This window comes from Triturus cristatus, chromosome 4_2, assembly GCF_964204655.1.
Source record: "Triturus cristatus chromosome 4_2, aTriCri1.1, whole genome shotgun sequence".
Lineage (NCBI taxonomy): Eukaryota > Metazoa > Chordata > Amphibia > Caudata > Salamandridae > Triturus > Triturus cristatus.
In genome coordinates, this window is record NC_140586.1 from 213,149,314 (window position 1) to 213,168,406 (window position 19,093).

General features: G+C 45.8%; 1 protein-coding gene across 3 annotated transcripts in view; it reads right to left on the reverse strand.

Annotated features, from left to right (window-relative positions):
- The window catches only part of SGSM3 (small G protein signaling modulator 3), a 276,018-nt gene that overhangs the window by 196,529 nt on the left and 60,396 nt on the right, over positions 1-19,093 (reverse strand). Inside the window, exon 1 of one of the 3 annotated variants that reach the window (XM_085601238.1) lies at positions 16,731-16,894. The exons of the other annotated variants lie outside the window; for them this stretch is intronic. The gene's annotated coding sequence lies outside the window, so the exon portion shown is untranslated. Of the gene's footprint in view, positions 1-16,730; positions 16,895-19,093 lie in introns of those variants that run through there. 3 annotated transcript variants of the gene reach the window in all.

Genomic DNA, 19,093 nt, shown 5'->3' on the forward strand with positions numbered 1-19,093 from the left:
ATTTAAGAGGGAAAAGGTGGGTTTTGGGGAGGCCAGCAAGGAGAGAGTTGCAGTAGTCCCATCTGGAGAGAACCTGTGATTTGACCAAGTTTTTTAGATCTTGCTCAGGAAAGAACCCCCCCAGAAAAGGGAAAGTAGGTATTGTGCATTCTTGGCGATGGTATTGATATGAGAGTATAGGCTGAGCCTTTTGTCAAGTATGACACCTAGGCATTTAGCGCTGTCGACCACGATAGGTTTGTTATTTAAGTAAGTTCAGATTGCCCATCCAAAGTTGAACAGGAGGAGGAGAAAGTGAGGTAGAGAGAAGGTCTTCAGTTTTGGAAGGATTCAGAATAAGTTGATGAGTTGACATCCAATTTTGGATAGAGTGGAGAGTGGTGTTGAGGATTGAGATGTCGTGTGCGGAAGACACTTTAAGGTAGATTTGGGTATCATCAGCATAGAGGTGATAATGGATCCCAGATTTGTTTTAGATTTCCCAACGGTTCCATGTAAAGATTGAACAAAGTGGCTTCGAGGATAGAGCCTCGAGGGATGCCTTGTCCTACCGCCAATAAACTAGAGCAACAGTTTGCTATTTTGATCATTTGAGATCTACCTGAGAGGAATGAATCAAACCATTTGAGCACTGTGCCTTCAAAACCCATTCTTGCTTTTAAAGTGTTCAGAAGAGTTTTGTGATGAACAATGTCAAAGGCTGCGGCTAGGTGAAGAAGAATCAAGAGACCAGACTCACCCGAATCAAGTACACGCAGGGCGTCGTCGATCACCTGCAGCAGGGCTGGTTCAGTGTTGCAGTCTTGCATGAAACCAGACTGGAATTCGTCGAGAAGGTTGTTATCCTTGATATGTAGGGAAAGTTGCTTCGCTACACATCTTTCTGTTATTTTCGCAAGAAAAGGGAGGTTGGTGAAGGGTGCAAGTTGTTGAGGTCATTCACATCAGCAGAGGGTTTTTTAAGAAGTGGGGTAACCTGTCCTGTTTTAAGGGGCAACAGGAAGAGAGCTTTGATTGAGGAAGAGGTTCACCAGACTGGTCCAGTAGTAAAAGTGTGGGTGTAGGAGTCAATGGTGATGTCACTAGGGATGGGATCGAGAGAATGGTAAGAGGGTTTTGTTACTAGAATGATTTTGAGGAGGGCATCTTCAGCGAGGACGTCAAAGTTCTGCTATGCGACTAAAGATTTGTGGTCCTCTAGAGGGGTAGGATAAATGACCTGATCCACTAGTGATTTCACTTTTTTATCGAAGAATAGAGCGAATTCTACTGCTTTCTTGGGAGGGTGGTCAAACTTGATGGTCGAGGGAGAGATGTTGGTACTTTTGATGAGGTCAAATAGCTTTTCAGGTCTGTTCCTGGCTGAGTCTAAGAGGTTTCTCAAGTGTAACATTTTTTAATGGAAATATAGACTGGCCGTGGACTACCAGGTGAACTTGTGCCTCCTTTTTTGCAAGTGGCCGCCCTAGCCCTTGCTTTATACAGGAGGCTGTCCCTGCCCATGCTTCCTTTGCACAAGGGCGAGATGCTTGCCCAGTGCTTCCACTGCGAAGAAGCCCTACCCTACCTGCTGCTTTCTTTCATCAGGAGCTAATCCCTGTCCCGTACCTACTTTGCAGAGGAAGCAATAGCTTCCCCTTGCTTTTTTTTTTTTTTAATACAGGAGCCGTTTAGGGTGACCAACCGTCCGTAAATTTCACGGACAGTCCGTAATTTCGGCCGTCTGTCCGTTGTCCGTGAAGGATTCTTTAACGGACGCCATTTGTCCGTAATTTTAACCGGGCACCGATCGCACCACCCTAAAGCCGGCACAGCTTCCACCCACCTCCCTGCTTCACTCCGATGCTGTTGAGGTCGGTGTAACAGACTCTTGGATGCAGCACCAAAGCTCAGATCCCCAGCAGCATTGGAGAGGCACAGTGGGATGGCAACCCTCACACCTTCCGCCCTTGATGAGCTGTTAAGAGGTGCTTGAAGGTGACTGAGAGGGAGGGGCTGCAGCTTCAGGAGCAGGGGCATCTATTCAGATGCAAATAGCCCTGAATGCTCATGCCTCTGCAATTTAGAGGGGCCTCACACATTCCCTTTCTGCCCAGGGCCCCAAAAATGGTAGAACCGGCCCTAATTACACCGAGGCAGCACGTGGTTCTCTTCAGAGCTTAATTATTGTCACTAAATTGTAAGCAAACCTCGGTTATTCAAACATGCAGTCTATAATGTAATAAAATAAAGAAATGGCACAATCGCCCCCACACTGATTAACAAAGTATGGAGGACAATCAGTTAAATCAGTTCTCTTGGAGTATCTCCTTTAAGTACTGTACATCACATTGGGGGATGGCAAAACTAACATTTTGGAAAGAGAGCCTGTCTTCTCGTTGTCCTGTCCAGGAGGGGCTGGGGAGCCCTACCCCACCCTGGAAGAGACCAAGATGATACTAGAATACTGCATGCCCACCCCTGTGTCCACCCTGGTGGATCCTGTTCCCCCTCCTGTGATGGCTCCTGCCCCCCCAGTGATGGCTCCTGTCCCCCCATGTGGTGGCTCCAGTCCTCCCATGTGGTGGCTCCTGTCCCCCCGCATGTAATGGCTCCTGTCGCCCCTGTGGTGGATCCTGTCTCCGCCCGGGGTGGCTTCTGTCCCAGTCCTGGAATGGATCCTGCAGCGTGGGTGAAGTTCTTGATGGGCCTCTTATCAAAAAGGCTCAGCTCAAAATTAATATGAAAAGGTGGGTGTGTGAGTAAGTGAAGGGATGGGTGGATGGCTGGATGAATTAGTTAAAGGATGAATGGATGAATGAAAGATTGAATAGATGGATAATGAGAGAGGATGGATGGATTTATGAGTGAGTGGAAGGATGGATGAGAGAAAAGGTAAATAGCTGGATGTATGGGTCGAAGGGTAGCTGGATGTGTAAAAGGGTGGATGGATGAGTGAAAGGATGGATGGATTGATGAATTGATAAGTGCAAGGGTGAATGGATGGACGGATGAGTGAAAGGGTGGATGTAAGGATGGATGAGTGAGTGAAAGGGAGGGTAGATGGACAAAAGGATGAATAGATGAGTGAAGGGGTGACATGATAAATGGATGAGAGAAAGGATGGATGAGTGATAGGGTCAATGGATGGATTCATGAGTGGATGAGTAGATGGATGGGTGGGTGGATGGATGGAAGGAAGGATGGCTAAGTGAAAGGGTCGATGGAGAGAGAAAGGGAGGATGAATGGATGGATGACTGAAAGGGTGGATGGGTGGAAGGATGAGTGACTGGGTGGATGGATGGATGGGTAAGTGAAAGAATGGCTGGATGGGTGAAAGGGTAAATGGCTGGATGGATGAGTGAATGGATGGATGGGTAGAAGAGTGGATGGATGAGTGTACAGATGGATAGGGTGAAAAGGTGGATGGATGGATAATGGATGTATGAGTGAAAGGATGGATGGAAGGATACATGATGGATAGGTTTGCAAATGGTTGAATGTGTTTGGATATGACTGGGCTTACTTATATACTATTGCACGACCTCCTCTGATGTGTCTGTAAAACGTACCTATTGTCCTGAAGTTTTGTCCTGAATTTTGACCTCCTGTCCTGAATTTGTGTCCTGAATTTTGACCCTTTGTCCTGAATTTTTACACTCACCGTCCTGAATTTGCATCAATGCCAGTTGGTCACCCTAGAGCCGTTACCAGTCTGATGATTCCTTTATACAACAGCGAGGCGTGCCCAGTGCTTCCTTTGTATAAGAGGGGGCCCCTGCCCTGTGTATCCTTTGTACAATATGAAGCTGCTGCCCTGTGTTTCCTTTGTATAAGAGGGGTCCCTGCCTTGTGCTTCTTTGGCACAGTATGGAGTTGCTTCCGAGTGCTTCCCGTGTACAAGAAGGGGTGCCTGCTCCAAGCTTTCCTTGTACAAGAGTGGGTCCCTGCCTTGTGCTTCCTTGGCACAGTATGGTGTTACTGCCCCGTGTTTCCTTTGTATAACAGTGGGTCCCTGCCTTGTGCTTCCTTGGCACAGTATGGTGTTACTGCCCCGTGTTTCCTTTGTATAACAGGGGGTCCCTGCCTTTTGCTTCCTTGGCACAATATGGAGTTGCAGCCCTGTGCTTCCCGTGTACAAGAGGGTGCCTGCTCCAAGCTGCCCTTGTTCAAGAGGGGGCCCCTGCCTTGTGCTTCCCTTGTACAACAGGGGGTCCCCGTCTTGCGCTTCTTTGTACAAGAGGACGTCGCTGCCCCTATGCTGCCTTTGTACAAGAGGGGGCGCCTGCCTGGCGCTTCCTTCATACGAGAGGGAGTCTATGCCCCCATGCTTCCTATGCGCAAGAGGGGCTGAAGGGGTCCTGCGCCACAAGTCCTTTCTATAAGGGGGCGCGGGATTTTGCCTTGGGCTTCTTTTGTACATGAGTGGGTGCTTGGTCTACTCGCCCTTTATTCAGGGGGGGTCCCTGCCCGGTGTTTCCTTTGTACACAGACTGGCCTAGACTCCGAGGAGGGAGGCAGTTTCACCCCCTGCTTGCTCTTGGTTCCAGTGCCGAGGGCGTTTGCCGGGAGATCGCGCTCTTCACAGGAAGCGTCTGTCAACTGTCTGCGCCCTCTCCCCTCACGCCGCGGCCTCCCCTCCCGCACTGCTAGTGCCCTTCCACTGCCTCCGTCCCGACGTCTGTTGGATGCCGTGCAAAGGGGGAGATGACAGAAGGGGTACCTCGACCAAAGCCTTCGAGCTTGCTTTCTGGGACACCTCCCGCCCCCCAGGAAGGACTGAACCATTCTATGAACGCCTTTAACGGGAAGCTATAGGGACAGATATGAACTTAGTTTTACAGTTTGTCTGATTGAATCTGAAGGTTCCAGAGTGCTTTATATTTGTCCCTTGGGAGGGCAAGGGGGGGGGGGGGCACAATACATCTAAGTGACTTCAGTACTCCTTGTTGCAGGCAACAGTGTTGGTACAGGAGAAACAACAACAACTCTTCCCCTGAAATCATATCTACTCAGTTTAAATTCTCTCCCCCTCCTGTCTAAATCACGAGCAGAGATAGGCTATTACCATATGCTTCCACTCTTGGTGAGTGGGGACCAATATATCTGAGACTGCTCTTTGGCAAGGTCCCCGCTGACTTCCGAGAGCAGCTGTGGCCACCCGACTCATAACTGCCCCATTCCTCGGGACAGCCCGCTAAAAATCTGGGAGTGTGGTTCGATGAGAGCCTTTCTTTCTCAACACACATTAGGGAACTGGCCGGATGCTGCTTCGGCCTTCTTAAGACTCTTAGGAACTTTTTTCTACTCCTCCCGCAGGCGGCAATAGAAACTGTCACGTGTGCTTTGATTTTGTCACAATTAGATTATGCCAATGCCCTCTATGCTGGCGCCCCTGGCTACCTGCTTAAAAAGCTGCAGGTGCTTGAGAATAAGGCGGCCAGATTGTTATTGGGAATTTCGGCAAGGAAGTGTGTGGTTCTCCAATTGCGCTCTCTCCATTGGCTGCCTGTGGCGGACAGGGTCAAGTTTAAATCTTTGGTTTTGGCCCATCGTTATCTCCACGGTTATGGCCCCCTTTATCTTCAGAGGCGCTTCTCTTTTTATGTTCCTTCGCAAGCCCTCCGTTCCATGTCCCTTCGTTTTGCTCGGGTCCCGCGCTTCAAGTTCCAGAGGCTAGAGGGCAGCTCTTTTGTGGTGAAGACAAGTGTGGCCTGGAATGCCCTCCACCTTGCCTTGCGGTCCATCCAGGACCCAGCTGTGTTCAAAAGGAAACTTAAGACTCATTTCTTTGCTTGATTGCTTCTTCTTGCACTCCTCTGGCATCGCGCCGGGACACTCACGAGTATCCGAGCGCGTTATAAATGGATATAACATAACATGTTCATTGTTTGTAATCATTTTTATTTTGATCACACTAATGTGTGACTACAAAGGACTCCTCATTGACAAGGAAGCCAGTATCCCCTATAATCTAGGGTAAGATAGCTAATTAGCAGATACAGTGCAGTAATATCCGAAACAACTGTGCTAGTTTATCACCAACGTGCATCATGCATGCGCGTCTTCTTTGCATGTTTGATCCACCAATCACGTGTGCCTTGAGTGCTGTGGCTTGCCGTGCAGTATCATTTGCATCCCATGTTACTTTCTGTCTATTAAGTAGGGAAGGCTTTTTTTGTTTGTTTATATAAAATATAACCGTAAAACTAGTTTTCTTCTTTTTATTAGGCTGTTCACATTGCGCACGCCAGGTAGGATTCACCTGAGCACTCTAGGCTTCTAGTACAGGCAGAAACATTTTGTTCTAACTCCTGTGGCATTGTGAGCCATTACCCTCAAACTACCGCTCCACCAGTTTTTAATTTTACCTACTGTACCCACCAATTAGCCGGGGTACTTAACCCCTTCAGTGCCCATGACGAGATAGTCTCGTCATGGAGCGCGGTTGCGCTGTGCCCATGACGAGACTATCTCGTCATGAACCCCGCCAGCTAATTCAACGCCCGGCACAGGGCGGGGAAAGGGCGGGGCACACAAGGGGTTAAAGATATTTTTTACTCCCTCATCTGTATCCCTCTATCACCAGTAGTTTTTTTATCTAAGAACTCCCTCCTGCGCAGAGTACAAAAGGAGGTTGAGTCCGCCCTGGTGGTACTGTCCTACCAGGGTGGGACAAGGTTGCCGTTAATGAAGCATGACACAATTGTGTGTGAAGCTTCATCTTCCACAAGGGTGACTTTCCCTCCCTTTAGCACTCACACAGGAATTCTGTGACTGTGCCATACTGGATTGTGTTTCCACATATACCTGCCATACTTGTTGTTGTAATTGGGTCTTCCTAGGAGGGTGTACAGCGGCTTACCTACTCAAAACACATAAATGAGAAGAGGAGGTAAGTGAAATAACATAAGAAATAAATGTATAAAGAGCTTGTGTCACAACCTAAGTGAAAGAAAGCGTAGCCTTACGGCTAGAGTGGTCGACCTCAAAGCTGGGGAACCGGGTTCAACTCTCGGCAATAACGCTCAACATCCTGTGATTCTGGGCAAATCACTTAATCTCCCTGTGCTTAACAAAAAACATTAATGTGTCCATCTGTAACAAAACTGGTGCTCATGTAAAGCGCTCTGATACCCGATGTCTCAGGTCTAGTTCGCGCTATATAAAACTCTTTAAAAAAAGTGTGGGAGGTTGAGGGAAACGGCGAATGCAGAGTTAGCTTACATAGGGATATGCCGACTTGTGATATTGTCTTGCGTGGATAAGCGCGACAGCAATTGAGGTGTCAACCCCATGAGTCTAGTCGGAGTCTTTTTAGACTCTGCCTAAATTTAGCTAAGGATTCCTGAGGATAAAGGGATTGAAGTTCCAAATATATTGGGCATTCCCTGGGGAGAAACGTTTTAGTGTACAGGAGTTCTTGGATATTGGTATACGGAGATGTAAAGATGCCTCATCTCTTGGATTTTTTGATCCACCACTCAGAATGAGCAGAGGCAAGATAAGACAGAGTGTGTAACTGAACAGAGTTCTATGTGATGCACGCAAATTTGTAAGCGATTCGAGCCTCAAGAGGTAGCCAATTCAGTGATGATAGAATAGGGGTGATACTGTTGAATGTTCTCATGCCAGCCTTGAGTGAGGCAGTACAGTGCAGTTTTCAGAAGTGCAAGTCAGGATTTGGGTTCATCTATGAACAGAGTTGCTAAATTCGATGCTGAAAATAATCAAAGTTTGCACCAGAATATTATGGTATGATCTTGGGAGAAATTGTCAGATATTTCTTAAAAGTCTAAGTTAAAGGGCTGCCCCTTTGACAATTGCCTTGATATGCACGCCTAGGAAGAGTTGAGAAACCAGCACAACACTCGAGGTTTTTGACAAGGTGATTGTTTTGGTGTAAATGAATTTGTCATTCAGGTCCTTGATCCAGTCTGTTGGTATACTGCTATTAGTTTTGGGAGACAGAATAAGTAATGCAGATTTTTTGGGCCATTGAGTTTAAGCTTTGTATTATTCACCCCACTAAAGACGTCAGAGAGACACTTGATGAATCTTGCGAGGCGATCTGGACAGTACATTTGCATACAGATTTGGGTGTTGTCAGCATATGGATGGAATGAGACACTGTGCTTGTTAAAGAGGTCTCTGAGAGGCTCTATGTAGAAAGTGAAAATGATGGTGATGAGGACAGAAGCTTGAGGTCCTCCAGACAGAGATGAGGTAAGTTTTATGCTAGAGATGTATTTTCTTACCTGCTTCTATTAATGGAGAGACAAGGTCTGAACCAGCTCAGGGCACTAACATCAATGCCTATACATAGGCCAAAGGCCAGTCTAATAGGACGAGGAGACAACCTTTTCCTTGATTGAAGAGTTGGAGGGAGTAATCATCTATCCTGATTAGACCAGTTTCAGTGCTATGACCTGCTCTGAAACCTGACTGGTTAGATTCCTAGAAATTGACTTTTGTTAATGTGCTCATTTAGTTGTGAGCCTACACATTTTTGAAGTAGCTTCGATAGAATCTGGAGTTCGATTATCAGTCTAAAGTTTCCAGTCTTGAGAGAGTAAGCTCCTTCCTTCTTTAGAAGAGGTCTTAGGTGTCCAATTTTTAGAGTATCGTGTACAAAGCCATACTGGAGAGAGGCATTCATGCAATTTAACCATATTGTTGAAATGGTGTCCCGTGAGTGCTTTTGTCAAAATGTGAAGGAAGACTAGGTTGAAGGTGCTCCAAGTGGATTTGAGCTTTATTGGGGTAAAGGTTTGCGTTGACTCAGATGGGATAGAAGACTTGCAATTTCTTGTTTGAGATTAGTAATCTTGTTTAAGAAACTAGTGAAAACCTCCCATCTCCACTCATCAGGCAGTATGGCATGGTGGTCGGTTGTCTTAATACGTTAAACAGTGCTTTAGGATTGGTCTTGGAACTGATGATTTTGAGGTAGGAGCTTTTGGGTTTGTAAAGCATCTTTTTGTGGTAGCTTCTGGCATCTCTGAGACATAAGATTGAATTTGGTGAGACATTTTCTACAAGTTCTCTCATTTCCTTCAGTGAGCCCTTGCACATGTATTTGCTCGGTATAACAGAGACAGGACGTTTTACAGTTTACTGTTTTCTTTTCAAGAGGTACAAAGTGATCAAGGTTGTCCCATAATTTCTGGTTATAGTCCTGTAAAAGAATTGAAGGGGTATAACTTCGGTGTTAAAGACATTTGGTAAGGTTTCGGAACTAATGGCTTTACATTGCTTCACGGTTTTTGTGGGTCACCTCGCTGGGGGGCAGATATTAAGGTGAAAGATTAAAAGCGGCTAACTGATTTACTAAACTGAGCTCTAGAAATCGTACTGGATCTTGTTTTGCTACGAGTTCAATGAAAGATCCTTTCACACGAGTACGGAATTTAGAGTGTTGAGTGAGATGGCCATTGGTGAGAAAGGCTTGTAGTAAAACGGAGGTTTCGTTGTTTCGGTCATTCCAAGGCGTGCTGAAACCACCACAGGATACATGATCGAGTGGTGAGAGCAGCTGATCAGTCATGAATTCGATGAGGTGATCAGTAGTCATTCAATTTCTTGAAGTACGATAGATGAGGCAATTATTCCGAGTCGGTCATTTTGGTGGGTAGGTGGACAGTATGCTATTTGGGGAAGGCTTGAGTTCCAATGCTCTTGCGGTGATTTTTTATCCCCTTGAGTGCCCATGACGAGATAGTCTCGTCATGGGCCGCGGTTGCGCTGTGCCCATGACGAGACTATCTCGTCATGAACCCCGCCCGCTAATTCAACGCCCGGCACAGGGCGGGGAAAGGGCGAGGCACACAAGGGGTTAAAGAGGAGAGCAACACCTCAAAATGCTGTAAACATTTGGGTGTACACATTTGGGAGTAGACATTTTATAATAGGTTAGGAGGGAGGTCTGAGCACGGGCTCTGTGATAACGAAGATATCCAGGTCTCTTTCATGGAGGATATCTAAGTGACACAACTGACTGTTCCGTGTTAAGAGTCGTCTGAATAAACTGAAATTAGTAAACGTCCAACAATACAGGCCTAGGTGGATAAAGTGCAATATTTTTTTTTTACAGGCTCTACACCACGGGATTTAAAAGTCCCCATGCAACCATGCTAAGCAAGCATAGAAGTGGTTTACACAAAAAAAGGATGAAAACTGATTGCTTTTGAATAATAAATATAATAGTAGCAGTAGTGATTAACATGGTCTGCAGTTTTGTATTGTAATTAAATATTATGCATTGTGTCTGAACCAGGGCTTGTGGCTCCCATTTTAAAAACGACATTCCATTTAGATTCTGTGGAAACATGCATTGCAACATACAACTTTAAAATGTTTAATAATAGTTGTGATGTTATGTGATGGATAGGTTTATGTGGCATCGGCGCAATCGGTGGAGGGGGAGTTGGGGGGATTTGTTATAATGTGGTTCGCTAATACCTGCAAAAGTCAAAGTCATTATCAATGTATGTTTGCTGTGTGCAGATGTCTCTGGAGTGCAGAGCCCTGCAATATATGTGAAACTTGACAAATCAAATTTGTTTAAAAAAAAAAAAATATATATATATATATATATATATGTTTACTAATATTTTGTTATACTAACCAAAGGCTGGTTGTTCACATACCTTTCTCACAATTCAATCGTGGACGTGCCTTTATATTTTCATTTTCTAACTGTTGTACGGCAATCATTGATGGAAGATTAAGACCAAAACAGCATTCCCTTTCTGTAAATCCATTTTTTTACTGAAATTTACTAATTGATTGGCTAGCTACAGTGGTTCAGGCCGATAAGGTTTCCAAAGCGGTTACAGAATGCCCATGTTTCAAACTGTGTTTGGGGAGAGGATGTGGCCTAACTGCTAGAGCAGTCGACCTCAAAGCTGGAGAACCGGGTTCGAGTCTCGGTGGGAACACTCAACGTCCTGTGATTCTGGACAAATCACTTAATCTCCCTGTGCCTAACAAAATGAATGTGTCCTTCTGTAACGCAACAGGTGCTCATGTAAAGCGCTATGATACCTTTGGGTCTAGTTCGCGCTAGATAAAACTAAAATAACAAAAACAGTAGGAAAGTATCTGGGAACCATGGTTGTGTTGCAGCCACATAAGCACTTGTTGCCATGTTGTTCTGTATGTTGCTTTTCTGTAAGATACATATGCAAGGTAAATAGGTCCCGATTTATGGGAATACACCACTCCTACTGGCCAAACAGATACTAGTCGAATTGGTCTAAGTGATGTTTCATGAGACTATACCCAAGAGATACAGGCTCCATTCCGGGTCATGGTTTCTGGGGCCTCTGGATTTTGTCCAGGTCTTTGACCTTTGGATGTTGCCTCTGACCCTTGCAGGCTTGGGTCTTTGGGGGGGCCAAAGGGAAGAGATGGAGTATGCTGACCAAGTGGCAGAACAAACCCAAAAAACGCATTCCAGAATCCAAATTAGGTACGAAAAAAAGAGTACTGGTGGGAAAATGTTTTGTGATGGTAGACAACCACTAAATTACCCGATACCAAATTCACAACCATTAAAATATCAGTTAGAAAGCTGTGTCTCTAATTTGTGCAATGCCAGGCACTTTATTTCACATTGACAAATGACATGTAAAAATTACCCGTGTCACTGAAGACTTTCCATTGTCTGAAAAGGCAGGATACCTTCTAGCTAGTTCATTCTCTTAAATAAAGAATAAATACATTTCAGTCATGCACACACACCCATGTTCCTTCAGGTCAGGTTAAAAAGACACAGATATTCTGTACACATGTTTTTGCATGTACACATGTTTTTGCAGTCAGTATGCGACAGAGTGCTGTTTGTTTTCAAAGGTGTATGTCTGGGAAAGGAGTACTTTGAAATGAAGACTTGGGCTTTAATAATATATGATCACGATCTATGGCCGTTTTTACAATAGAAGTGGGAACAAACCTAAATGGGCCTTCTTTGTATTATAGATCAAAATAAAAGTGCACACTGAACTGATGGAACACGCAAATAATTTAAAGGTCATTTTGCCCGAAAGCCATAGAGTGCATTTATTTTTTTAGAGGCATCTATTCAATTGTGATACGTGTATTTTCTTGTTAAATGTATGCATGCACAGGAGATATCAGAAAAAGAACTTGTGATTTTTTATTTGTTTTATATTTAAATTGAAAAATGCAGACATAGTTCATTTATGAGTGAAATTAACACGGTTTGGTAACACTAATTACTTTTATATGAGGAAATAAATGCATTGTTTTAAAGTTCTATTTCTGTGCCTGAAATAATATGTTTGATGCGGACTTGGCAATATGAAAGAAAAAATGTGCATTCTTTTGCACCAATATTTTTTTTGGGGGGAATAGGGAATGGTCATATTCTAGGAGTACAAGTGCAAAGAAAACAGCCTTTAGTATGGCAACGATGGCTCATGGAAAGTATGCTGCTTTTTTCGAGTTGGGTAACAAATCAGTAGCTTGGTTGATAAGTGTTTATTCCACTGTCATCGCTGCGTGGTCTTCTTAAAACTTGAGGACGTTATAATCTAGGCAAACGCAAACCCAGTTATGATCAGGTGTTTGGACCTTTTGGCATTATAGGATCGATTCCCGATTTTGAGCCCTGGAGCGCCTAGAAAGAGTGGACTTGACTAGCCTCTTGAAGGAAAAGAGAGTAAAGTACCATGGACTGTAAGCTTTAATTTTGCAACATCGATATTCACTTATTGGCACGGCACAAATAGCATGATAAATTGACTTTATTCTTCTTCTTCTGTTATCCTAATTCGCGTAGGCCTTTTTTTCCCCATAATCATATTTTGTTTTTACAGTGACAATACGCATTAACATAATGAAACCACATTGCATCCCTCCACATCCCACCCCTTAATTGCCCTGTGAAGAGCCTCTGTTGTTTGGGATTGTATCCCAGGATATGCTCATGAGTCCACAGTATCCCACCATCTGCCCTATATCTTGTGATGTTTTTGGCAGCAGCCTCTAGCAGTATATATGGGTTCTTCCTGTTTCACACACCAATCCATGGCAGGTTTCCGTTCAGAGAGTGTTGCCAGATTCTGAGATTCCCACTTGCGTGCAATGTCCCATTTAACTACAATCATTGCCACGCCAACATTCGTACAGTCCTCGCGAGCACCCCCCACATCTTCGAGTAGACCCAATAAGGCCATTTTAGATAATAACCAATATAAAAATAATAACCAATAAGGCCATTTTATATAATGATAACCACTATAAAAATAATACCCGAAAAAGCCAACTCAAGAGGTCGGTTTAAAACTCAGCTGAGAGTTTTGGTGATTAACTGCCAGTATTTCGCCACACTTGGACACTGCCATACCATGTCGGCGAAGTCGGCTTCCAGGAGCAGACATTGTGTGCCCTTGGGTTCAAGGAGTATACCTGCGTGCCAAAGACGCAGCAGCGTAAGGTAAGTCATACGTAGGTAGTACAGCTGGACCAGCCGCAGGCAAGCAGAAATAACCATTTCACTGGAAGCCAAGCACGGTTCTCGCCATGCAATGTCCTCTCGGATACCCACCCACCCTTCCCAATTGTGTCGAAGATTCTCGAACCTGCGCTTTGGCATCTCAGTTGCAATATTTCTTTAATGGTGGGTCATAGTGGACAAAAAAATATTGCGACTGAGATATCCAAATAGAAGAGCAACGCCAATTTCTCACATTATTTGTGGCATGCCTATAAATGAATCTAGTTCGGTTAGACAATCTGTGTGATGAACACTAACACTCTTTGGTACTGTAGACTCTTTTTATTCAAATGTCTATAACATAAAGGGAGAGACAGCATTATCCTACATGCTTCTTACCCGCACCACGGATCACTATTAACCTCTATTATCTGGATATTTCTGTGGCACCTCCGGTGGGTTATTCACTTGCAGCGCATTGGTGAAAGTGGTCCTGGGTCACTAGTAGTGGCATATAACGGCGCCCAAGTATGAAAATGCCCAAGAAAAGATCTTACATTGACCCGCTAATCTACCCTAAAGTGATGCAGAGCCACGCAGGGTGGGTTGTGCGCAGATTTCTGCAGTAAGTGCATTTAGGTCTCTAAATTCATCACAATCAGACGTCAGCAATAATACCTCAACCCACTGAGCTTTCTCGGGATCCCATTGTTCCTGTGATAGAGAACACAACAATCTTGCCCAATGTATTGATAAACCAATAATTGTTGAAACACCAACAATTCGGCCTAATGTCCCTGCGACTCATTACACATTAAGTAGCATTAAACAATCGAGCCTTGAGTATCGATTAAAGCATCACAGCTTCTGTATCGATAAACCCTGATGTCCAACTATTCAATAAAGAGGCACAACTCATGGATCAATAAAGCATCCGGGTTAGCACATGAACCTCGCTCAGCACCTGGCACGCGCACACGCAAACACGCCACGATATTCGCACTCATTAACTCAGCGCGTGCAATCCATACAGCAACGCTCCGAGAAGACTCATTAACCAACGCCTTAACACGTCAATGAACCGATCACGGCTCCCACATGATCAATACAGAGATTTGAACACAAAAAAGGAACTCGCCGAACTTGGAATTTCGCACCCTGCCCCCTCCAAGTACAACTGGGAACCAACCTTCCAGTGCCTGGGCCCACTGTGTACCGCTCTCCATGCTTCTGCGACGCCATGTCAAACCGGTAACACCGAGTTACCACGCTGCAGTGCCCCTTATCGATTAAATGTCGCCCAGGTACCACAAAGAAAACATTCTTCTACACCTGTGCCCAGCAGGTACCCATTACGCTTTTCCTGTACCCTTAAGAATCCACTCTGCTGCTCATGTACCACGAAATACCCACCATACCGCTCGCTACCACCAAGCAGCCAACTTCCAGAGCCTGTACCCACCAGGTACGAATCCTGCGGCTCTGCAGTGTCTATGTGCCTCCCAGTATAACCTGTAACCAGGGCTTTAAGTGGACCGGGTCTCACCGGGTCTGAGCACCGGCAGTGTTTTTTTTAAGGGGGCCTCGAAACGGGTCTATCGGGCTCTGTTTTGTGCCCTGGCAGAAGCGGTCCGTTTTTTTCCGGACTGCAGTGACAGCAGGCACACCGATGTGCGCTGCTCACACACGGCTTTCTTCTCACTAGTGGAGAAGTGCCGGCATGACGTCATGCCAGGTGAGCGTTGTAGGGGAAGGAGGGAAATACTTTAGAGAGTCATTTTCTCTCTGGATTTCCCTTCTCTTTTTGAAACGCATGAGCAGCAACATTGTCTTGGTGTCACCAGGGATTTAAGTGGAAGCTTTTTCAATATTATATACAAGCTATAGTTGCTGCTTATCTATCTTATGCAACTAACAACCATTGACAAAGCCAATAGTCCTGACTTTTAGGTATGCTGTTACTTGTTGTATCATATCTGGATGCAATGACAGAAACGGCTAATTACAAGTCGGGCGGCACACTATGCCAAGCACAGATTTTTAGTGTATGTGTTCTTTAAGCCTCGCCCTTAGTTACATTGGCCACGGACCTTTGAGAGCCCCCCCTAGTTTTCTCATCCAACTTAAAGCTCTGCCTGTATCCAACCAGCAGGCATTCTGCCATATCAAGTCGCTCTTGTACCCACCCCGGCGGTATCTGTGCCCATAAGATACCCACTGTCTGTGGTCACTGTGGCGATTAGGTACCCTCCCTGCTGCTCCTGTGCACAGCCTTCAATGCCAGAGCTCATTTGGGCCCTGCCCTCCTAGGGTACCACCCACGCACTCGCTACTGCACAACAAAGTACCCACCTCGGCGTGACTGCCCTCACAGTGGGTACGTAAATGGCCTCTCGTGTGCCACTAAGTTCCAACCATGCCACTGCCGTTCACGGAGAACCCGCATGTTTACCTGTGCCCATGAGGTACCCTCCCTCTCTTATACCAGTAAGTACCCCCAGTGTATTTGCCCAAACCGCAGCAATCTTCTCTGCAGTGTGCGCGCTTCTGTACCACCAAGTACGGCGCAGTAGCGACTCTGCCCACTACCCCACTCCTGCACCCAATAAATACTCACCCAGCAGAGCCAATGCTCACAAGGTGCCCACTCTCCATCTCCCGTACCCATTATGAACCGATCGTCTCCAGCTCCTATACCCTTTAAGTATCCCACGTATCTCCGGTATTCGGATCTTTGGTAACCACACTGCAGTGCCTGTTCAGACCCAGTACCCCACCTTGGGGCTTCTGTACTTAACCTATGGCTCCTGTCCCGCTAAACCCCGCCGGCAACCCATTGCCTGGCGAGAACCCACCTTGCAATACCCGTGCCAGAGATTATACATCACGTGCCACTTGTACACGTTGAATACTATTAGACTAGCATGCAGCTCCTGGCACAAAGAACCCTTCTGTGCGGCTCCAGAACCCACGAATTACCCACCCTGCAACGCCTACGCACTAAATATCTTCCTTGTGAATCACGCACGCGATAAACATCCACCCTGCGGCTCACTTACCAAAGTAACTACTCCACCCAAGAGCTCCGCAGCCAGGAATTAATCCGCCCTGAAGCCTCTACGCCATCAAGTACCCACCCTGCCGCGTCCGGATCCAGGAATTGCCAATGTGACGGCCTTACACCCCCTGCGGCCTCTGTGCTCCAAGCACCCTCCAGCGACTCCTGAATCAAAGACGGACCCTAGGCCGCGACTCCCACAAACGCCAGGAACCCCCGCCGCTCCGTACCTGGTAGGGTCCGACCCTCAGAGGCTCCGGAGCCGGCAGGAAGGCGGCCCTTTCCTGTCCTCGCCATGGCAGAGCCGCCTGACACACATCCTGGTTCTGCTCACAGGCAATATTTGTTCATTGAGGGCGAAACCAGCGGGCCCCGCCCGGCCACCGGCGCAGAGGCGGGAACTGCTGCTCTCCACACAACAGAGGTGTGTCAGGGGCCAGCTACACACACCTACGGAGAGGCCTTCCCGTGCCTACATGCAGATTTATAATTTATGGAGGTCTCCTCTCTGCCACTATATCCAAGCAGGAGGCGCCCTTGGTGCACCTGTGGACATTCGATTTCTACAATGTTTCTATCAACATATACAGACACACAGCATATAAACAGCCTACGTAGTCATGCTTAGGTATAACTGGACAAACCATTTTTAATAACTTTGGTGCTGTTTGACAAATGTTATGTCATGTGGATTTGTATAGTGCGGCTTATCACCCAGTAAAGTATACAGGCGCTGAAGCAGGTGTATAGGCAGAGCCGCCCTACATCGGATTGACCGGGACAGCGCCCTGGCAGAAAGAGAAAGAAAATGTGGTGTTTGTTGCGGGGCGGGGTTGTTGCGGTGTGATGGCAGGAGATGTGACGAAGATGGGATGAGGGCAGGGGGTTGAAGGGGTGCTAACAATTACGCTGAGGCACATTAAGGGCTGATTACAAAGTCTTTAACGATTGAGACAAAGTGGGATGGACGAGCTGCTGTTTGCGTGTCACTGCTAGGCAGCTCGTGCTGCGCCCCTCTGAACATTGACGACCTGGGCCAGGGCCCACCTTGCCCACACCCAAGGCCGGCCGTGTGCATAGGCATGGGCCCGAGACTTAGAGAGTCAGCCTCGGAGAATTCGTTGAAGGGCCAAGTCTACAGCTTCATGCGGAATTCAAGAAGTGAGGAAGCAGCCTTGATGTGTAGAGGAAGGTCATTCCGGGTTTTGGGTCCAATGCGAGAGAAGGACAGATAAGGGGTGTGTGTGTGCCAGTGAGGCTGAGCACATGTATCTGGTGGGTTGGTAGAAGTAAAGCTGGTTGTTAAGGTATGTTGGTCCTGTGTTATGCAGTTTCTTGTGTGTGTGCGTGAGGAGTTTGAATTGGCATCGTTTATGTATAGGGAGACATTGGAGCTCTCTGAGAGGTGATGTGATGTGGGTGAGTCGTGGGAGGTCGATGAGGAGTCTTGCGGCATTCTGTTTGGTTGGAGCCGATGGCGGAGGTGGTTGGAGATTCCGGAGCAAAGTGTGTTGTCGTAGCCTAGTCTGCTAGTGAGATGATGGTACGTCTGGTTTCCAGGGTATCCATTTGAAGATCTTGTGTAGCATGCGGCGTATATGGAAACAGGAGGAGCTGTCTGCGTTGACCTGTGCGTGATCTCATCCGCATAAAACTTTTTTTTTTTAAATGTTTTCATCAGATTTGGATTCAGTATAGCAAGATTCATGCAGAGCCGTCGGGCAGAGCACAGAAAAAAAAGAAAGAGGGGCGCCTCATAAAAGTGACATCTCTCATTGGAACTCACAGATGAAGCTTTTGACAGCGGTACAGAAATAAGGATGCACAGTTACCCAAAACTTGGCATGAAAGTAGAACTTTACTCAGAAAGTGCTTTTGATGGGTTGATGTACATCCGTTAAGTAGTTTACCAAGAAATTAGCGTTAAAAAAGTGATTTTTGTAGATCTCAAATTGAACATTGGTCAATCACATTTATATTATGATATCTAGACCATTAGTGTGGCAGACAGTTTGCAAATCTGGGTTTGCAGTCCCAAAAGAAAAAAAAACAAACAACTAAATACGAATGGGCAAGGGAGGTTTTACCTCCCAACATCCAGTTTGGGCCTGAAAAAACCCAAACTGGTTTTACGGACACAAAGCAGCCCAGATTGTCTGGCTGTAAATGTGATAAAACTGTTGTGTCTGTTATTACAGTACGCGAGGCCTCTGTTCCCACATCCTGAACAAAAAAAAATGAAGGCACCATAAGGGGTCAGGGAAAAATCATAAATAGCAACAGAGAGCCTCTCCTTAACAATCAATTAATGCACAAGTGGTACATTCAAACTCAAAAACACATTGTCCCACCTCAACATAGATTATTCAAATTTTATTTATCAAAAATATCTTTTTTTTGTATATATTCATTTACTTATAAAACTTATCTTTTACATAACTTCCATGAAGGAGCCCCATGAACAGGTCAAAACACGGTCAAACACCACATAGCACACAACCAACAATCATACAAATAGCACAATCATACTCAACAACATAAACAGACTAAACAAGTTTATAATATAACATAAATAATTTCATAGATAAATTAG